At 39.2% G+C, this 18,413-nt stretch overlaps 1 long non-coding RNA gene across 1 annotated transcript; it reads right to left on the bottom strand.

The window, feature by feature from the left end:
- Positions 1-285: 285 nt before the first annotated feature.
- Positions 286-11,997, bottom strand: LOC308081235. The gene is made up of 5 exons (XR_013932814.1): positions 11,884-11,997; positions 3,513-3,608; positions 2,063-2,106; positions 1,210-1,527; positions 286-625 (listed from the first exon to the last, which is right to left on the bottom strand). It is a non-coding gene; the product is annotated as an uncharacterized lncRNA (long non-coding RNA).
- Positions 11,998-18,413: the final 6,416 nt, after the last annotated feature.

The following is an 18,413-nucleotide window of genomic DNA, read 5'->3' as shown; positions in this document are numbered from 1 at the left end:
TAATAGCGTATTGAATATTAAATTATTATCAATCGTTTCTCTTCAGTGTGCAGTTGTTTTTTCAGGCTGTTGTGAGCTTGTCGTTGCGCTCATTGTTGTACAATTTTGGGAAGACTCACTCTAATTCATTTTTTTTTTTTTTATGGAAATATTTTTTGAAAAAGCGTTTGAATTAGTTTGTAATTAGACTACAAATTAGCATAAAATTAGCATAAAATTAGCATAAAACCCCCAAAAAAACGCGCGCGAGGATTCCCCCCCCCAGCCCCAGCCCCCCTGGCTATTTAGTACTTCTGGCGCGCCTGCAAACCGAGAGTCTGATCACTGATGGAGGTGGGGTAAGATGCCTAAAACATAGCCATAGCTCTGATCAACAGTCTGTGACGGGTCTTAGAGGCATGTGGAGTGATCCTGTGCTTGCGAATCGCTGCCGAACTTCGGAGCTTTTGTCAATTATATAGTAGTAAGATTATTATTCTTATTCAATAACAGTTGTTAAACATGACAATAGAGAACATGCAAGCCATGATTATCGCATAACATGATCCAGTTCCACTGCCTCCACTCACACCAGGAGAAGCCCTCTCTTCTTCTGCCTCAGCGGGTGCTTCAGTGGGTTGTCTCTCTGTGGGTTTGATGATAAAAAAGAAGTGTTTGGTTAACGATTCAAAATGGCTGGCAAGCAATGTTGTAATTCGTCTTAAAGTGTTGACACAGAAACACCTCGTTGAACCACATGGACATACTAATAATAATCTACATTGTTTTATTCTTTAGTTCAGGGGTTTCCAACCGGTGGTATTTGCAGACCTTTGGTGGTCCAGGGACCATTCGCTGGTGATTCACGACACCGGTCTGCAGGAAAATGACTTTTTTTATTTTTATTTGTATTTGTCCTCTGGACTGGCATGTTGAGGGGCTTCTATAGATACACCTACAAACATTCTTTCACTTCTGACCACAAATGTGAATATTGTAACCCTATATGTTTAGAATCACCTCCCACAGTTTCCTGTCCTGACTGAAGGTACGACTTGCACAGTCACCCAGTCTGTGCTCCACTAAGTGCACCTTTCTAATTATATATGTATTTTGTGGATATGTATGAATGTAAGGTGCACACACACACACACACACACACACACACACACACACACACACACACACACACACACACACACACACACACACACACACACACACACCTACCTGTGACAATGAGCAGTAGTTGTCTGTATCCTCTGGGTACTATGTTACATTCATAGAGCCCGGTGTCGTTCAGACTGACGTCCATCAGAACCACAGAGAAGTTCCCCTCAGCGTAGAGATGAGGAAATGTATGAGTTCTGTCCCTGAAGCGTTGGTCCTGATCAGACAGATCGGGCTGGTTGAGGATGATGTCATAGAGGTTATGAACGGAGTTGTAGCGCCAGAAGACGTAGATGTTTGATGAAGGGAGAGGTTTGTTGGAACAGGGCAGCAGGATATCTGAACCTGGAGATACACTGATCCTCTCCTGACAATACACTACAGACACACACACACACACACACACACACACACACACACACACACACACACACACACACGCACATGCACACACACATGAATAATATAGCAGAATATATATGTGTATAACCAAAGACAGTCAGCAAATGGAATTATGTACAGGAGACTGTTATGATGTTAATATGAATGTAGACTGTTAATATGAACAGGAATATGTACTGTAGACTGTTATGATGTTAATATGAATGTAGACTGTTAATATGAACAGGAATATGTAATGTAGACTGTTATGATGTTAATATGAATGTAGACTGTTAATATGAACAGGAATATGTACTGTAGACTGTTATGATGTTAATATGAATGTAGACTGTTAATATGAACAGGAATATGTACTGTAGACTGTTATGATGTTAATATGAATGTAGACTGTTAATATGAACAGGAATATGTACTGTAGACTGTTATGATGTTAATATGAACAGGAGTATGTACTGGATAATGTTACGGTGTTGCATTGTGTTTGGTAATGCAGTGTTTATGGTGATCTTACCTGAGTTCAACAGCAGGAAGATCACAATCCAGCCACCGTTAGTCCTGTGAAATAAACATACATGATGTCAGTCATATTAACACTTAAGAGCTCATCCTCACTAGTACACACCTAGGAGGTTTAGACAACTCCTTGCTGTAGTCCTAAAGATCTAGACAGACTAGATCCTAGACTATTCAGATGACATCTTCCTGCTATCTGACCATGTGGAGCTGGTACAGGTGCTCTTGTCCAGAATGAGACAGAGGGTGCCAAGGCTGGTCTTGGGCTAAATGCCAAGAAGCTGTGGTGATCACCCAACACATGGGATGGGATCTATACCTATAACACTGTTAGAGGTGATCCACCTCTAACAGGAGGGACTGCGCTGAAAGAAAGTCAAAGACTTCATATACCTGGGCTCATGAGTCAGTTTGACAGACCAAGACCTTAAAGTGAGGAAAGCTCTTGCATGGAGAGCTCTGAATGTCATGACCAGTGTGTGAAAGTCCAACATCCCCTGACATAAGCTCCGCTCAGCTCCTAGTCTTGTTACTGTACTGAGAACAGACTCGTTCTGAATGCTGGACCCTAAGCCTACCTGTGATGACCACATGTGACGGCCACACCAAAAGCCACACAAAGTCAGTAAAACATGGTGGACACTTCTCTTATTTTGTTTATACATACCGGAAACATAAAGGACTACTCACAGAACCGGTTAAATTACATAATACTGCTTATTGCCAGTTTGATGGAAAGGTTACTGACATGGAGTGTACATTCATTAACCCATTAAAACAGGGAAAGCGTTTGTGCCATTTAAACCATAATTTTATACTTTGGCTATTAGAAAAAAAAGATTTACAAGCTCATTTTGTGCTGCGCTATGAACTTGTAGATCTGCTATTTTCGAAAAATCTTGAAAATGTGTACAAATCTTTGAGTACAGTATATATATATATGTTTTTAAAGCGAACATTTTTAACTCAAATCTTTGCTTCTGGGGGGGGTCCCTGGAACAACATATTTTGGTGTTACTCACCCTGCCCTCCGTGTTTTTTCGATTACTTTTTTTTTACTTTTTTTAAATTGTATTTAATTGTTTTCATTTTCCAAAACAAATAAAAAAAGTAATTGAAAAAAACACGGTCTCAGTCCTCACGTATTAGAAGGACAATATCAGTCACCAGAACCAAGGACGGGTTTTTGATGAATCTAACATGTTAAAAATGGAGTTTGAAGTTTGAAGCCAGAAGTCCCTGGCCACTGTGGTACACCAGAATGAACATGTTAACAACAACCATTTGTATGAGGGGGGCTAACAAGAGTGAGTAAGAAGGTAGCAGCCAGGAGAAAAAGGCTGGCCGGTACATAGTGGTCAGTGGTCACAGACAGGAGCTCCTAGTTAAAAAGACTATGCCCTGGGAGCCAACACATGCTGGGCATCAAGACAGTGTCCTACACATACCTTCGCAGATGTACGAAGGATGCAGGTGTAGAAAGTACTGCAGAGCTAGGATTGAGAGGACTGGAGATGTCACTGGAGGGCTCATCTGTGAGTGACCTGGAGAGAGAATGTGACATGTTTAGTTAATGTGAAGCCAGATGTTGCGTGTGGGCATGACATCATTCACTCAATCACTGACTAACCCCCACTGTCTCTCCTCTCACCCAGGCTGGCACACCTGCAGCTGATCTGAAATTGCTGCCGCCCCAATTACCAGCCTCTATAAAAGCCAGCCAGTTTAATTCTCACTTCAGACACAGACCCAGCAACAGCCTCGAATCTCACAACATTGATTATTTAGGCAAGAAAACCTTTTCTTCAAGTTATTTAGTTTATTTTAGTTTGGCCTGGAGATGGCCGGTAGTTCTATCTTTTCGTTTAGCTTTTAGTTCTGTAGAACTTGGTTTTGTCAGTTAGGGAGGGGGGAGCAGCTTCGGGGGGTGGCCTGGTCCCCCCTCCATTCTGTTTAGTTTGACCTGCATCTCCAGGCCCCCTTTCTGGTTTCCTGATTTTTGTTTGTTAAAGTACTTTACCTTATGTTTGTTCCTCAATGCTTCATTTTTGTTGTAGGAAGAGAATAAAAGCTATTTAAACTTTAAACTAATCTTTTGTGGCGTCCATCCTTATGTTGGGGTCTCCAATTTGAGCCACTGTTTTGTTGAATTGTTTGGAGGCCGTAACACCAGAACAAAAAAACACATTTCCTTGTAAATACAAGAGCTGCTCTTACTACGGAAAGAGTGCCAGCTGCACAGTGCAACATAATTATAAATAGACTGAGGCCATTGATGCATGAACCATCAAATGCTTATAGATATACCTTCTCTATTATTCTATTACTCTAATTATAACTGTCAGAAATGATATAATGTAAATTGATGTGCTGTTGCAGCACATCAAGCAAAGGAAACACAATTATCAAATGACATTAGGATACAATAAAACAAGACAAAAATAATAAATCCAATTACAGTGCAGAAGAGGAAAAAAAATAGTTCGAAGTGTGCTTTGCAATTTTCAGAATTATAGCCTATAGGAGTCTATAGCAGGAATCCAGGAGAATTTTTTTCTACCAGAATGAAATGATAACCAGCCTTTCACAAGAAATCATAAAAAGCATCATAAAGCAAATTAAGATCTCAAAGATGTACTCTGTGATGGCAGACGAAGCCACACACACAGAGCAGCTGGCGGTCTGTGTGCGTTAGATTAAGGGGTGTGAGAGAGTCTTTTCTAGGGCTATAGAAGCGACAGGGCTTTGATGCACAGTCCATTGCAGGTGCCATAGAGGAAATGCTACAGTCAAACAACTTGGGTGATCTAATCTAAATGTGTGTTACACATGCTTATGATGGTGCACCTGTCATGTATGTAGCAGTGTTTTTTTGTTTTTTTAAGTGTACAGTTGCTCATGGGATTTGTGATACTTGGTAGAGTAACAGATGTTTTGTGATAAACATAAGTTTCTCTCGTGAGAGATTTTTTTTTTTAATATGTAAAATGTAGTCAAATAATTTAAGTCCCCTTACATTTGTATGTAAATTACATCCTGCACATAATTCTACATTCATTCAAACTTTCTGAACTCTGACAGGGGAGGGAGTCTGAGATTATTGCTCTTAGTCTATTGTGTGGTGGAAAAAGTACATAAAAGTATCAATATTGCAATATAGAAATACTCTGTTACAAGTAAAAGACTGGAATTTACTTGAGAAAATTTACAAATTTAAGTACAAAAGTAAAAGTACTCATTATGCAGAATGTCCCATTTCACAAGTTTTCAAATGTATAAAATATACAAAAAATATTTTGAAAATAGCAGTTCACAATGCGTCACGATTGTGAGCTTGTAGATCGGCTATTTTCAAATGGCCGAAATGTATAGGACTGAAGTGGTTTTGTAATAATATTTTAAATCTACAAAGTAACTAGTAACTAAAGTTGTCAAATAATTGTAGTGGAGTAAAAGTTTAATATTTGAGATGTAGTGGAGTAGAAGTAAGTACTGAAAATTGGAAATACTCCAGTAAAGTAAATATACCTCGACATGTTACTTAAGTACGGTACTTAAGTAAACTGCTAATCCACCACTGCTAATGATCATTACAATGTCCTGATGTGAAAATAAAATAAATAAAGGTTATATACTGTATTTGGACAATCAAAATCTGTTGGAAATTTATGTTGATGTGGTTTAATAATTAAACGTAATGTTGATTTGGTACACTGCTATCAAGAAAATAAAAACATGGCACTTCATGTCAAAAAGGTTGCCGACCCCTGCCCTAGAACAACACCCTGAAGCAGTGTACTCTACATGCACTGCTATGCACATGAGCTCAACCTTGTTGCTATGCTACTACTCGTACAAAGGTGGTCAGGATGCACACGAGGCTCTTGGCTAAGCCCCCTGACGTTGCCGAGACCTACGTAGCTCTACCCCTGAATCACATCTGTTTGCTAGGAAATAAATACAACCAAATTAGGTCCCATACCGTATCAGTCTCGCGAGATGCTCGGGGTATGATGATGACCTGTGACACTGCTGCTAGGGTCCTCTGTTAGAATGTTGCTATTCTCTGAGGCATGCCGTCTGACTTCTCTCAGGCCACCATGCGCGATACACAGAAAACATTTGCCAGCAGCTTGCTTTATATTATTTCAATTCTGAGGTAGGAAATTAGAATGGGTAGGTCTTTCCTTAGAAACAACCTGTCACTAATATCATTTGCGTCACTTCAAAGTCATGGAAACTATGATTAACTAGGAAAAAGTGCTCCTCGGAGCACAGGTCTCCGCCAGGTTATTTTGGCCTCCTGGTGGCACAATAATAGGCCAATTCTGGCCTCCCTGACCCCTGTGGCAACTGTGCTCAGCCTCAGTGCCACAACACTTTGAACACAAATGTTTTTAGAAAATCCTCAGGGAAAAGTGGTTTTGTAACACAAAGAATGTTGTGTATTTGTTAAAATGCCCATGTGACAAAATCTATTGGCAAAACCATCTGTCCCCTCAAACAAAGGGTCAGTGAACATAAGAATTTCAACAAGAAGAAAAGATGTGAACTAGCCTGTCATTTCAATAATCACTCTCATCCCATCTCCTCCCTTAGGTTCCAGGGCATAGAGCAGATTATGCTTCAGGGAGAGGGTGATGTTGACAGGATGTTATGCCAGAGAGAGCTATACTGGACCAATACCCTAGAAAGACTACAATCCAGGTTTAAATGAGGATTCTATAAATAAATCACAATAGATTACATTTGCTCTTTGCTATACGGCTACTGCCTGATGTCTGCATTGTATTGCATTTTGTCTATTGTTTTTAGTTTGTTCTGTCTCAGTGGACACTTGTGTCCTTGGGTTTTTGTAGTACACAAAATTATAGGACTACAACTCCCATGAGTTTTGTCACAGGTGTGACACATTCATCAATCAAGTGATGACACCCTGAACCTTTTTATACTGTCATATTCAGGCTTTATGCCTGAAGAAGGTCTATGCCGAAAGCTTAAAATCGGATTCTGCACAGTTTTGAGTGTGCGGAGGCTCCCTTTAATTGTTCATTTGGTTTTCCTTTTGGCTCGAGCACCTCACCCAAGTGACCTCACCCAAGTCTACTGGCAGATGAGAGGTGTTTTTTTCACTACTTTTGGGAAAGTTGCATTCAAATAAAATATAAAGTTAAAGCTAAAATGATAATGGTGTATTTTTCAAAATATCTCCCCATCAACTTGCACTGCACAGTGAAACTCTCAAACTCACTCTTTTAGCACACAAACGCAAACAAAGCAGATTCTGCTAATACAATATTACAAAACCCAAAACTGAATTTACTATTTGAATTTTAGGAATAAGATCCAGACTGGATCTACAGTTACACATTTATATCTTCAAATGGCTTATCTTCATGTTTGTTCTACTTGATGAGGGTATATCATATCATATATTAAAATAATATATTATATATTGTCTACTCTGTTCACGAAAATGTGTAAGGTTTCCATGATACTGTAGATCAGTGGTTCTCAACCTTTTCACGCTAATGATTGTCTTTAAATAACTCTCTCTCTCTCTCTCCGTGTTTTTGTGCACGTCTGTTACAAACTCCGTCTCTCTCTCTCTCTCACACACACGCACGCACGCACGCACGCACGCACGCACGCACGCACGCGCGCGCACACACACACGCACACACGCACGTGTGTGCGCATGCACGTGTGTTTCTGTGTTAACAATCCTACAGCGCACATGGCATGAGCATGAGCGCTCTTTCTCTGTTGCAGCCAGGGGGGGATGGGGGGGGGGGGTATTTACATGTTCCAAAATAACACCACGTTGGGACTTTCCTGGTCCATGCTGATTCAAACTATTTTTTAAAGCGTAGCTAACTATATTTAATAATGAAATATCAACATTGCTTTACCAATATTTGTAACATGTCCCGTGTCCAAATGCATCCCCTCACTGCAAATCATACTGGCAAGTTTTGTAGCAAATAAAAGAAAATAGGCCTATGCTAAAAATAAATGTATGTATTATGTTATTGCAACATGTGTGCAAAGGGGGGTGTGCTTGAACTCTACACCCTGAACCCCCAAACAACTCCCCACAGTTGTGTTCATGCCCTCTTTTCTTCTCTTTATTTCACAGGTGCTGTGGCTTTCACGGCGAGGTTATTATAGTCAAAAATAACGATATTGTGTGTTAGAAAATATCCTTATAGCTTTATGTTTGTCTTTTGTCATTTATTAAGATCATGGATGGAGGATAATAATTATTGTAACTTGTAGTCTAATCAATGAAACAAGTCAAACAACTAATTTCAGTGCAATTCAGAATGATTTCCTCGATCACAGTGATCAGTTAAATATTATTCAAAAAGTATTCCAGTCACACACACACACACACACACACACACACACAAGGTTTGTCGAACTTTTATATATGCCGACTCTATCTACTAGGCCTTAGTAGGTGACAAAAAAGTCACCTAATTAAACTACTTTCAAATCATATAGAAAATATCCTTATAGCTTTAGTACATTTTTCATATGTAAGACTAGTATTTTGGGTGGATTTACAATACATCTACTTTTGTTGATTTTTGTTTTCTTTTTATTTAATGGTATGTTTTTTTTTATTACACAATACCTTTTCTGACCTTTTTGAATCTCGCCCCTGGCTAATATCCTATAATAAAATAGAATAAATTAAACCTAAAACTAACACTAAAACTATAATGAAAAGTGTGCACCAGGTATTTCTGGCCAGCCAAATAGCCTACATATCAATTTAGGGGTCCTTGACATGAAAATGTTTGAGAAACTGTTTTAAAAAAAAATAAACTTAATATTTACACTGTTAGTACTTTTGCACTAGATCCTATAACTTCATATTTTATACTGGCAGTAGTTGCCTACACTATACTTTTGCACGTATATACGTTTGCATGTAATTCAGTCAGACAATTAATTAGGTGCCCTATGGTGGCTGTTGATGTTGTTATGATTTAGAACAAGGTCCAGCAGCGTGAGCCCCAGTCAGGCATTACACTCAACAGTAAACAAACCAACATACAGTATAAGTGTATACAGGGTATCTACACATTTATAAAGTTACAATTTAAGGACCTTTAAGACCCTTTTAATACCTATGAAATGAAATAAATAAATGAATAAATAAAAATAATAAATGCTCAAACATTGGCCAAATTGTCACATATTACCTATCCGAGTCAAACTAAATGTAATGCCTCAGATCCTACAATTCCGAATGTGTGTCAGGGTGGAGGTCCCCAGTTCAAATATGATTATTTTGGGGGGTCCCCATGCAGTTCAAATATGATTATTTTGGGGGGTCCCCATGCAGTTCAAATATGATTATTTTGGGCGGTCCCCATGCAGTTCAAATATGATTATTTTGGGGGGTCCCCATGCAGTTCAAATATGATTATTTGGGGGTCCCCAGTTCACATATGATTATTTTGGTGTTTCGTGGCCTGAAAAGGTTGAGAACCACAGGGCTAGTGGAGTGTGTGTGTGCCTCCGTGGCTGAGGCTGACAGCGGGGCATAAAGCAGTGTTCTCAACCAGTGGGACCACCAGTGGTCCTTGAGGGGGTTCCAGGGGGTCCCCAGCTAAATGATGGAGAGCTGGTAACCAAATGGACCCTTATAGATCTTTATCTCTTGAGAGTGTTAAATGAAACCAAATGGACCCGTTTGGCTCTCAAGAGTTCAGTTATTGTTAAACATTACTTAATTTACAAGAAGTCTACACAATCAGAGAATGTAGAAGAATTGTTATTTTGATCAACGTTTGCCTGTTGCTGTCTCTCCTATTGGTACCAACCAACATCAATACAGCATGGAATTGTGGACAAAATCTTATCCAACGACAACAGAATATTCTTTTTATGCATACGTTTTGGGTCTTAAGAGTCTAAATCTCATCAAACGGTGCGGTTCCATGGCTAAAATGCTGTATAAATTAAAAGAAAACCTTGATATGAAAAGGTTTGAAAACCGCATAGAGAGACCATCAGCTCGGACCAACAGCTCTGCATTTATGTATTTGTGATTGGACAGCTGATAAAAAGTGCTCCACATCATAAGCACATTTAAAACAAAAAAAAGTTAAACTATCACATAGCCCTCATTTCATAGTGCACAGCAGTCACCAAATCCAAAAAGATGTTTAAAATTACGGTATTGTGGACAAAAAAAAAGTAAATAAATATTAGATAAATATAAAACAATATTATGATAAAGTTCCAATAGTGCTTATCATGTGTGTGTATGCGCTGTATGTCTGTGTATATGTGTACGCGTGGTATAAGTGTATGTGCTTGGGTGTGTAAGAAAATTAATGTAATTCAATACCTTAAAGACCTCAATGGAAACAAGACCGCAAGGAATTATTTGAACGGACCTTTTAGACAAAGTATTTTAAATGTAACTGTGCTGTTTTACATGTTTTGCCTAATAAAATATTCAATCAATCAAACTGTATATCTGTGTGTAGAATTAACGATAACGATATTCTGCGGTAAATAAGCCACAGAGTTTGGTGAAGAATTGTAACAAATTACAGTTATACGGCAATATACTGAATTATATGAATGATTATCTAATTCATAATTAGTGAAACTTATATTATTTCCTTTTTCTCTCTGTTCTTGGACAGTCTCTTGCTTAGATTTGTTATGTTGTCAGTTTTGTTAAACCAATGTTTCAAAATGTGTCATTTTGTTTTGTTTTCAAACTTTTGTTACTTTCAGATAGTGTAGGCAAAATGACCCTTGTCTTCATCAGCCTACACCTTTTCAGGACACTAACAAATTAGTAGATTTATCAATATGTATGTATATCAATGTTCTGTTAAATGGACCGAAATAAATAAACAAATAATAGTTCCCTCGTGCCAGTGGTTCTCAAACTTTTTAATGTCAAGGACCCCCGGCCCAAATTAATATGTATTTGGCCGCGGACCCCCATCTGAAAATGTTTTGTGCCAGGAAAAATCTAAATTATTCAAAATTGTCCAATACTTAAAGATTTTAATATGTTTTTCCAAAATAGCAGATGTACAAGCTCGTACGCAGCGCGGCACAAAGTGATACGCTGTGAGCTTGAATATCTTCCGTTTTTGAATAGCCAACGTATAAATGAAGAAAGTGGTTAAAACGATTCTGACGCTACATTAACTACTTTAACTGGGGACCACCTGGAACCCCCCCCCAAGGACCCCTGGGGGTCCCCGGACCCCACTTTGAGAACCAATGTCTCATTCAATAGTGTCCCGGGTCGGCATATAGGGAGCTGAGTCTGCAGATGGACCCTTCTCTACCTCTCTCTACTCACTGTAGAATCATACCGCTGTACTTTTTGCAAACTGTTAATAAAGTATTCAATCAATACAATACAATTATACAGTGTGCACAACACACAACATACAAAACAACACACAGAACCGATTATCTGACAAAAGTCACAAATGTAATAATCATGAAAAAATATTGTACGTTGTGTATATATAGCTTGTCCACCTGGCTGTCAGTGACTTAAACGCATTCCTTTGGACCTCTTGCAATATGCCTCCCTGTGCGTCTACAGTAGCCTAGGCTACGGCGAGCTATGGCATGCTCCCTGCATGCCATGGCCTATAATGTGTCCATATCTTCTTTACAGAGCCTTGCTATGAACGGTAGCTGCCTGATACTAGGCCTAAGCCACTAGTTTGCAAAGCCTATATTTCTTAATTCAATTGCAATTAAGTGCGTAACTGATCTCACTTCATTTTGTTGGAAAAAAAAGAATGATGCTCTACTAACCTCTTATGCCTCGTTCACACCAAAAAAAGCTAAACAATTCATCAGCTTTTATTTTCAATGTTATCTCCAATCATCTTCTAAATGTTTTAATGAGCTTTTAAAAGCTCAAATATGCAGGTGTCCTTTTTTTCTCCCTAGACATCATTCTTGAAGCAGCTTTTTTCGGTTACCAGCCCTCGGCTAGCCAATCAGAGCACAGTGTGTGTGTGTGGCGGAAAAAGTTTTCACTTGTTTTACTTAAAGGGATATTTCACTTTAAAAAAAACTTTGGGTAATTTCATCGTCTACTCAGGCTTTTGTGAGCCCCCCAGACCGTACTACTTTGACCTGTAAATCATAAATAGGACGTCCCCTGATTTTTGCAAGAGGTGGGCGCCTATAAAGTGTTCTGAATAGTTTATGTTCCTGAAAGGAATCCTCACTTGTGCCAGTTAAGGCCTAACACTAAAAGATGTTTAAAGAAGCATACAGTCAAGTGATATTATATTATAAGTGATATTATATCATGACCTCACGAAGATGTAATCTGACATCGAAACGTTAAAAATAAAAAGGACATAGAGCCTTCGTCCTATACTCCCCCCTCCCAACTCCCTGCCGACAGCTGCCACCCCCAGCCCGTGAGAATAATGTGCAATGACAGTTATACAGGCGGGGAGGGTGGTGGTGGTGGTGGGCAGGCACTTTATCACTACTCCAACTGAGCAACTGCTGCTTGCATTGATGCTAAACTACGACCACATCCTTCCTCCCTCATATCTACCACTATGCACACAACCATCGCTTTAAATTATGTTGATTTTACTACTACTAGGGTCCTTCAACCTCTGTTTATGCATAATGTTTACATACTTACAAATAAATAATATCAGCAAAAATATTAACAACAAAAGGCAGTCAATAAATTCAAAGAATTGAGAAAAGATTACTTTATTTGACATCAGATTAATTTGAGAAAAGAGAATGTAGTCAATTTAAAACTGTAAAAAAGTAAAACTGATAACAACAAATATGTAATGAGCTTGTTATTCAAAAAACTTAAGCAACTTAAAGTGAATTTATTATTAATTGGTGAGATCCTTATAATTTACAAAAAAAATACTTTTGGTAAATGTGAAGAGAGTAATTTTTTCCATTTTCATCAGAGGAAAAAGACATGATTCAAAACTAAATTTCACAATTTGTCACAGAAAGGCATGATGAATTTCACCACCTTGCTGATACTGATGATTACTGTATGTACCGAGATCCATGAATGTATAATCCTACTGATCTCAGTCAACAAGGGCACCCTTGTTGACTGAGATCAGTCAGATTTGAGATTCATGGATCTCAGATCTTATGCATAACGCTCATGGAAACTTTGCTTCACACCTGAGGAATAAATAGTTGAATTCTCATAAACTTGACTGATAGGTCTTCTCTGTGAGAAGTGTTACATGTATATAAATACAATTGACTTAGTTACTAAGTTAGTACTCACATGTACAGTATCAATACCCTATTGTAGAAATAGTCCGGTATTCAACATTTTATTGAGTAAAAGTACTAAAGTATTTGCATCAAAATATACTTAAAATACCAAAAGTATAAGTACTAATTATGCAGCAGGTCCCATTTCAGTTTTAAAATGTATAGAAATCCTTTGAAAATAGCAGATCTACAAGCAAATTGGTAAAGTAGCCTATAGGTCTGAAGTGGTTTCATTATAATAATACAAATCTTCAAAGTAACTAGTAGATAAAGTTTTCAAATAAGTATAGTGGAGTAAAAGTAAAATATTTGCATTTGAGATGTAATGGAGTAGAAGTAAAATGATAGAAATTTGGAAATACTCCAGTAGAGTAAAAATACCTCAAAATTGTACAACAGTACTTGAGTAAACGTACTTTGTTACTTTCCACCACTGATGATTGATGGCAGCATAGTGTTTACACTCTATTGTTAACCACTTGAACCCTAGTGCCCCCCTTTCTTGGGGGAAGGGGGCGGGGCATTCACCAGAAATGGCAGATCTACACAATGCTTGTAGATCGGCAATTTGGGGCGAAAACAAGTGCAGAGTAGACCAAGTACAGAGCCAACTCAGGTCTAGAGCAGTGTTTCTCAAACACTGTATCGGGACCCATTTGTGGGTCGCAGATCAATTTGTATGGGTCGCGAGTAAATATCCCTCTATTTTTGTTTCCTACGTTTCATTTTTAATTATTATTAGTCCATACCCGTCCGGCGATATGCAGTCAAAGTATTTGCAGACTTTGGGTTATGCTCTGTGTACATGCATTGCATTTGTATTGCTGAACAGCCGTAAACAAAGTAGTAGTAGCAACTATTAGCACCATTCAGGTGAATGAATTATTTTTTAGGCAGGTCGACCCCCATCGAATGCTGGATTAGCAGGGGATGGGCCCAGTCAAAGTACTGTATTTGCAGACGTTTAGTTATGTATGGGCAAGGCGTGTGTTCCTATGGGTCGATGTCTGCTTAGCTGCGACAGTTACAACACACGCACGCACGCACACACACACACACACACACACACACACACACACACACACACACACACACACACACACACACACATACACACACACACACACACACACACACACACACACACACACACACACACACACACACACACACACACACACACACACACACACACACACACACACACAGTCAGTATGGATACCACAGCAGTTCCAGTGACATCACAGAAATGTGTGTGGGGAGGAATCAAATGATGACTAGAGTGGAGTGAAAAAAGTGGTAAAAAGCAAAAATAATAAGTGGGTCTCAGCCCCTGAGCCACTGAATAACAATGAATATATTCATATTTTCCATAATATTTCAACAATATGTATGATTACTGCCAAGTAACATGAGTTTTACACCACAGTACTTTTACTTTACTTTATTTGTTTATTTAGATGGTACACCGCATATTAAAGAACAATACATATCAATGTAATGTAAACACACCGGATTTAGCAAAGATGCTAATTTACATTCACAGTCCCCACATAAAATACATAAAAACTAAAACAGGTAGACAAAGATGGCATTACCTAGGCCTTCTTTTTAGCTCATCTGCAGCCAGCGAGTTTATTATTATTAAATTATTATTCAGTGCCACCGTAAGGAATCTGGGAGTTATCTTTTATTATTTATTTTTCCTTAATAAATTGTGTTTTAAGCCTCTAACTGTCTTTGTCTTCTGTGCTGGGTTGGGCTGAGATGCCACAACATATATAGAGGTTACAGTAGGCCAGTGATTATCAACCCTGGCAAACGTCCCAATTTTGGTCCGCGAGTACTGCTGAGGTGTGCCGTGCCGTTTGAAGAAGGTGTGAACCCAGCCCCTCGAGAACAATAACGAGTGGCGATCGTCCGTCAATCGATACGGCCATCACACACAGCCGTTTCACACACAGCCACGGCCGACGCCCGAGTCCATTCAGTGTAGCGACCATCACCCATAGGAATGCAAATATGTTGGCCTACCTGGCTGGTACTGTATAAAAAGGGCACAGGGTATATGCTTTGGCACTCAGTATTACTACATTATGGGTCGGAACGGGCCGATACGGCGGCCAAGAGCCAAGAGGGGCTGTCATATTATAACATGCCATGATGATGAATGTCCGACAATAAAACACTAACTAACTGTACAAACTTTAAATCAACATAAGTGTTAGATTTCTTATAAAGTGCTTCTAAATCGCTCCAGGGTGTTAGTGTGAACGTAATCCACGTAGTTTTAGTGTTTAATTACTCCACGGAGATCGGGAGATGGTCTGTTCACTCGCAGCTGCGGTAACCAAAAGTCTCGCCCCAAAGCACGCTACCCCCATTTGTTTTAGCGGACCAGCGGTTCTTGTATTTGTTTTACTGAGGATAAGGTTAGAAATAAGTTTAGTATTAGGCATAGTTTTACTGATGTTAAGTTTAGGAATAAGGTTAGGTTTAGACATAGTTTACTGAGGTTACGTTTAGGAATACCAGGTGGGCGACTGTGTTTTGGGGCGAGTGTTTTGGTAACCGTCTGTAGTGGGTAACTGCGCATGCGTCCGCAATAATGCTTTCACTTTTTACTCTGGTAAGGTGAAATCAGACTCCTCCAGTCAGCACTGACCCAAGTTTGTATATTTGTAGGCCAAAGACATTTTGTAATGTTTGTAAGGTTTCTTTATTACATCTTGTGTACATGAGAGTAAATATTTTGATATATATATATATATGTGTATATATATATATATATATATATATATATATATATATATATATATATATATATATATATATATATATATATATATATTTATATATGTATACACACACACACACACACACACACACACACACACACACACACACACACACACACACACACACACACACCGTATATCTAGGTGTGCCCTGGGATATTTTGGCTATGCCAGGTGTGCCTTGGCACCAAAAAGGTTGATAAACACTGCAGTAGGCTATACTGTATGTCAACTGCACATAGTGGTGAAAATATGACTGGAAAAGTCATTGGTCTTCAATATTTTTCAGGCCAAGGACCTCTTGGCTGATAGAGCTGATACATACTCTCACAGTAAAAGGATGTAACACGTTTAATAACGCACATCAGCAGAAGGAAGGACACATATCTGAGAAATATGTGGGTTTGAAGTGTTTAGGGCGTCGTACATGACACGTCCAAATGTGTTGTCAGGGCTTTTTAACAGGGTTAAACGGTCCATTGGTGGCTGTCTTGATGACATGGTGGCACCCTGGGCATAACGTGTTGACTGCTGAGCACTAATGGGCGCACGAGCCATGGCCGGTTTAAAAGAAGTGGACTGACAGCACTTGTGAAGGAAGTGGCTTCACACACAGGGCCGTGAACAGACGTTGGGAGAGGCAGGTGCCCTAACGCAGTGGTTCGCAACCTGTGGTTTCGGGATCCCCAGGGGGGTCTCCAAATTATTTTGGGGGGGTCCCCAGATAATTAGTTTAATGTGCAACATTGTTTTCTCACTCAACAGTAAACAAACCAACATACAGTTTAAGTGTGTACAGGGTATCTGCACAAAGGTCAGGAGAGGCCAATTGAGACTCACTCAGGGGTGTACCATGGTGGTGGTTAAGGCGTGTACCATATCATTTATATAGACTATGATGCAGCCTGACAGAGTCCCGCGTTTGATTCCTGAACCCGACGAACCTTTAATGCGTGTCACTCCCCGACTCTTTCCACGTTTCCCGTCAAATCTCCACGGTACTATCAATGAAGGCAGAAAAGCCCCCCAAAACATATATAAATACAAAAATCTAATTTTCAGTTATTATTATATATTAAAATAATAGTAGTGAAAGCATATCAATCAGCTGATCAGTCAGGGTATTACATAAATACAAACTAAAAGGGCTACTAAAGATACATCTTTTCACTGTATGGCAGGAAACTGATGACAATCTAGAAAAAGGTGCTCCTCAGCGCATGCCTCCTTCAATACATTAGAGCCAACTGATCTTCTTATCACCTGACAGGGGATTGTTTCCCTGGTTGGACGTAGCGCGTGGAACACATTATTTCAACCAGTTCCTTTCCCCTCCATCAGGCGCCCCGGCTGTCATGGGGGAGGCGGTATAGCGACCAGGATAACTACATGTTTTTGTGAGGGTATTAACTACCCTAGGAGACACGGGGAGAACATGCAGAGTAGGCCCTTTCGCCAACCCCACCTAGGGTATGGGCGCTGATGACGCAGAGGAGAAGACACACCCCCAGCGCCCACAACCAGCCCGGAAATTGCACGCTGTGTTCATGATATATGGCATTTTGTTTAAAACGGACCACTCCTGCAAACTTAGCCAATCAGGATGGAACATGAAAAATCAGACAGATCTGTGTTGATCACATGCCTATAGAGAGATACTGTGTACCGATTTGCGTGATGTTTGGACAAAATCTGTAGGAGTAAAGGTTTTGCCTTCAGCCTGGTGGAGACAATAGATAAGAAAGAGAGAAGTATTACTAAGAGAAGTGGTCAGGCGGGTCATGTCAGAAGATCAGCCTGGGAATGTAAATTAAGGAAGCCTGCATGATGTATGGGTTATTGTTATATCAAAATAATGAAGTAGTGAAAGCACAATCAGCTGATCGATTGGTGTATCAAGTAAATACTAACTAAAGGCAGTGGTGTAAATTAACTAAGTACATTTACTCAAATACATAATTACAATTTTGTACATTAATTTTGGAGTATTTCCAATTTTCATAACTTTTACTTCTACTCCACTACATCTCAGAGGCAAATATTGTACTTTTACCCCACTATAATTGTATGAAAACTAGTTACTTTGTAGATTGAGATTATCTACAAAGTACAACGCGATTATATACAAGCTCAAAACGCGTCACAGTGCGACGCGTTGTGAGCTTGCAGATTGGCTTTTTTCAAATTATTTTTAAAGCTGTGAAATGTGACATTCTGCATAAGGAGTACTTTTACTTTTGGTACTTTAAGTATATTTTG

This window comes from Gymnoscopelus braueri, assembly GCF_963280865.1.
Source record: "Gymnoscopelus braueri genome assembly, contig: SCAFFOLD_82, whole genome shotgun sequence".
Taxonomy (NCBI): domain Eukaryota; kingdom Metazoa; phylum Chordata; class Actinopteri; order Myctophiformes; family Myctophidae; genus Gymnoscopelus; species Gymnoscopelus braueri.
Note: the sequence above shows the minus strand (reverse complement) of the source record. Positions and strands in the feature narration are given on the sequence as shown.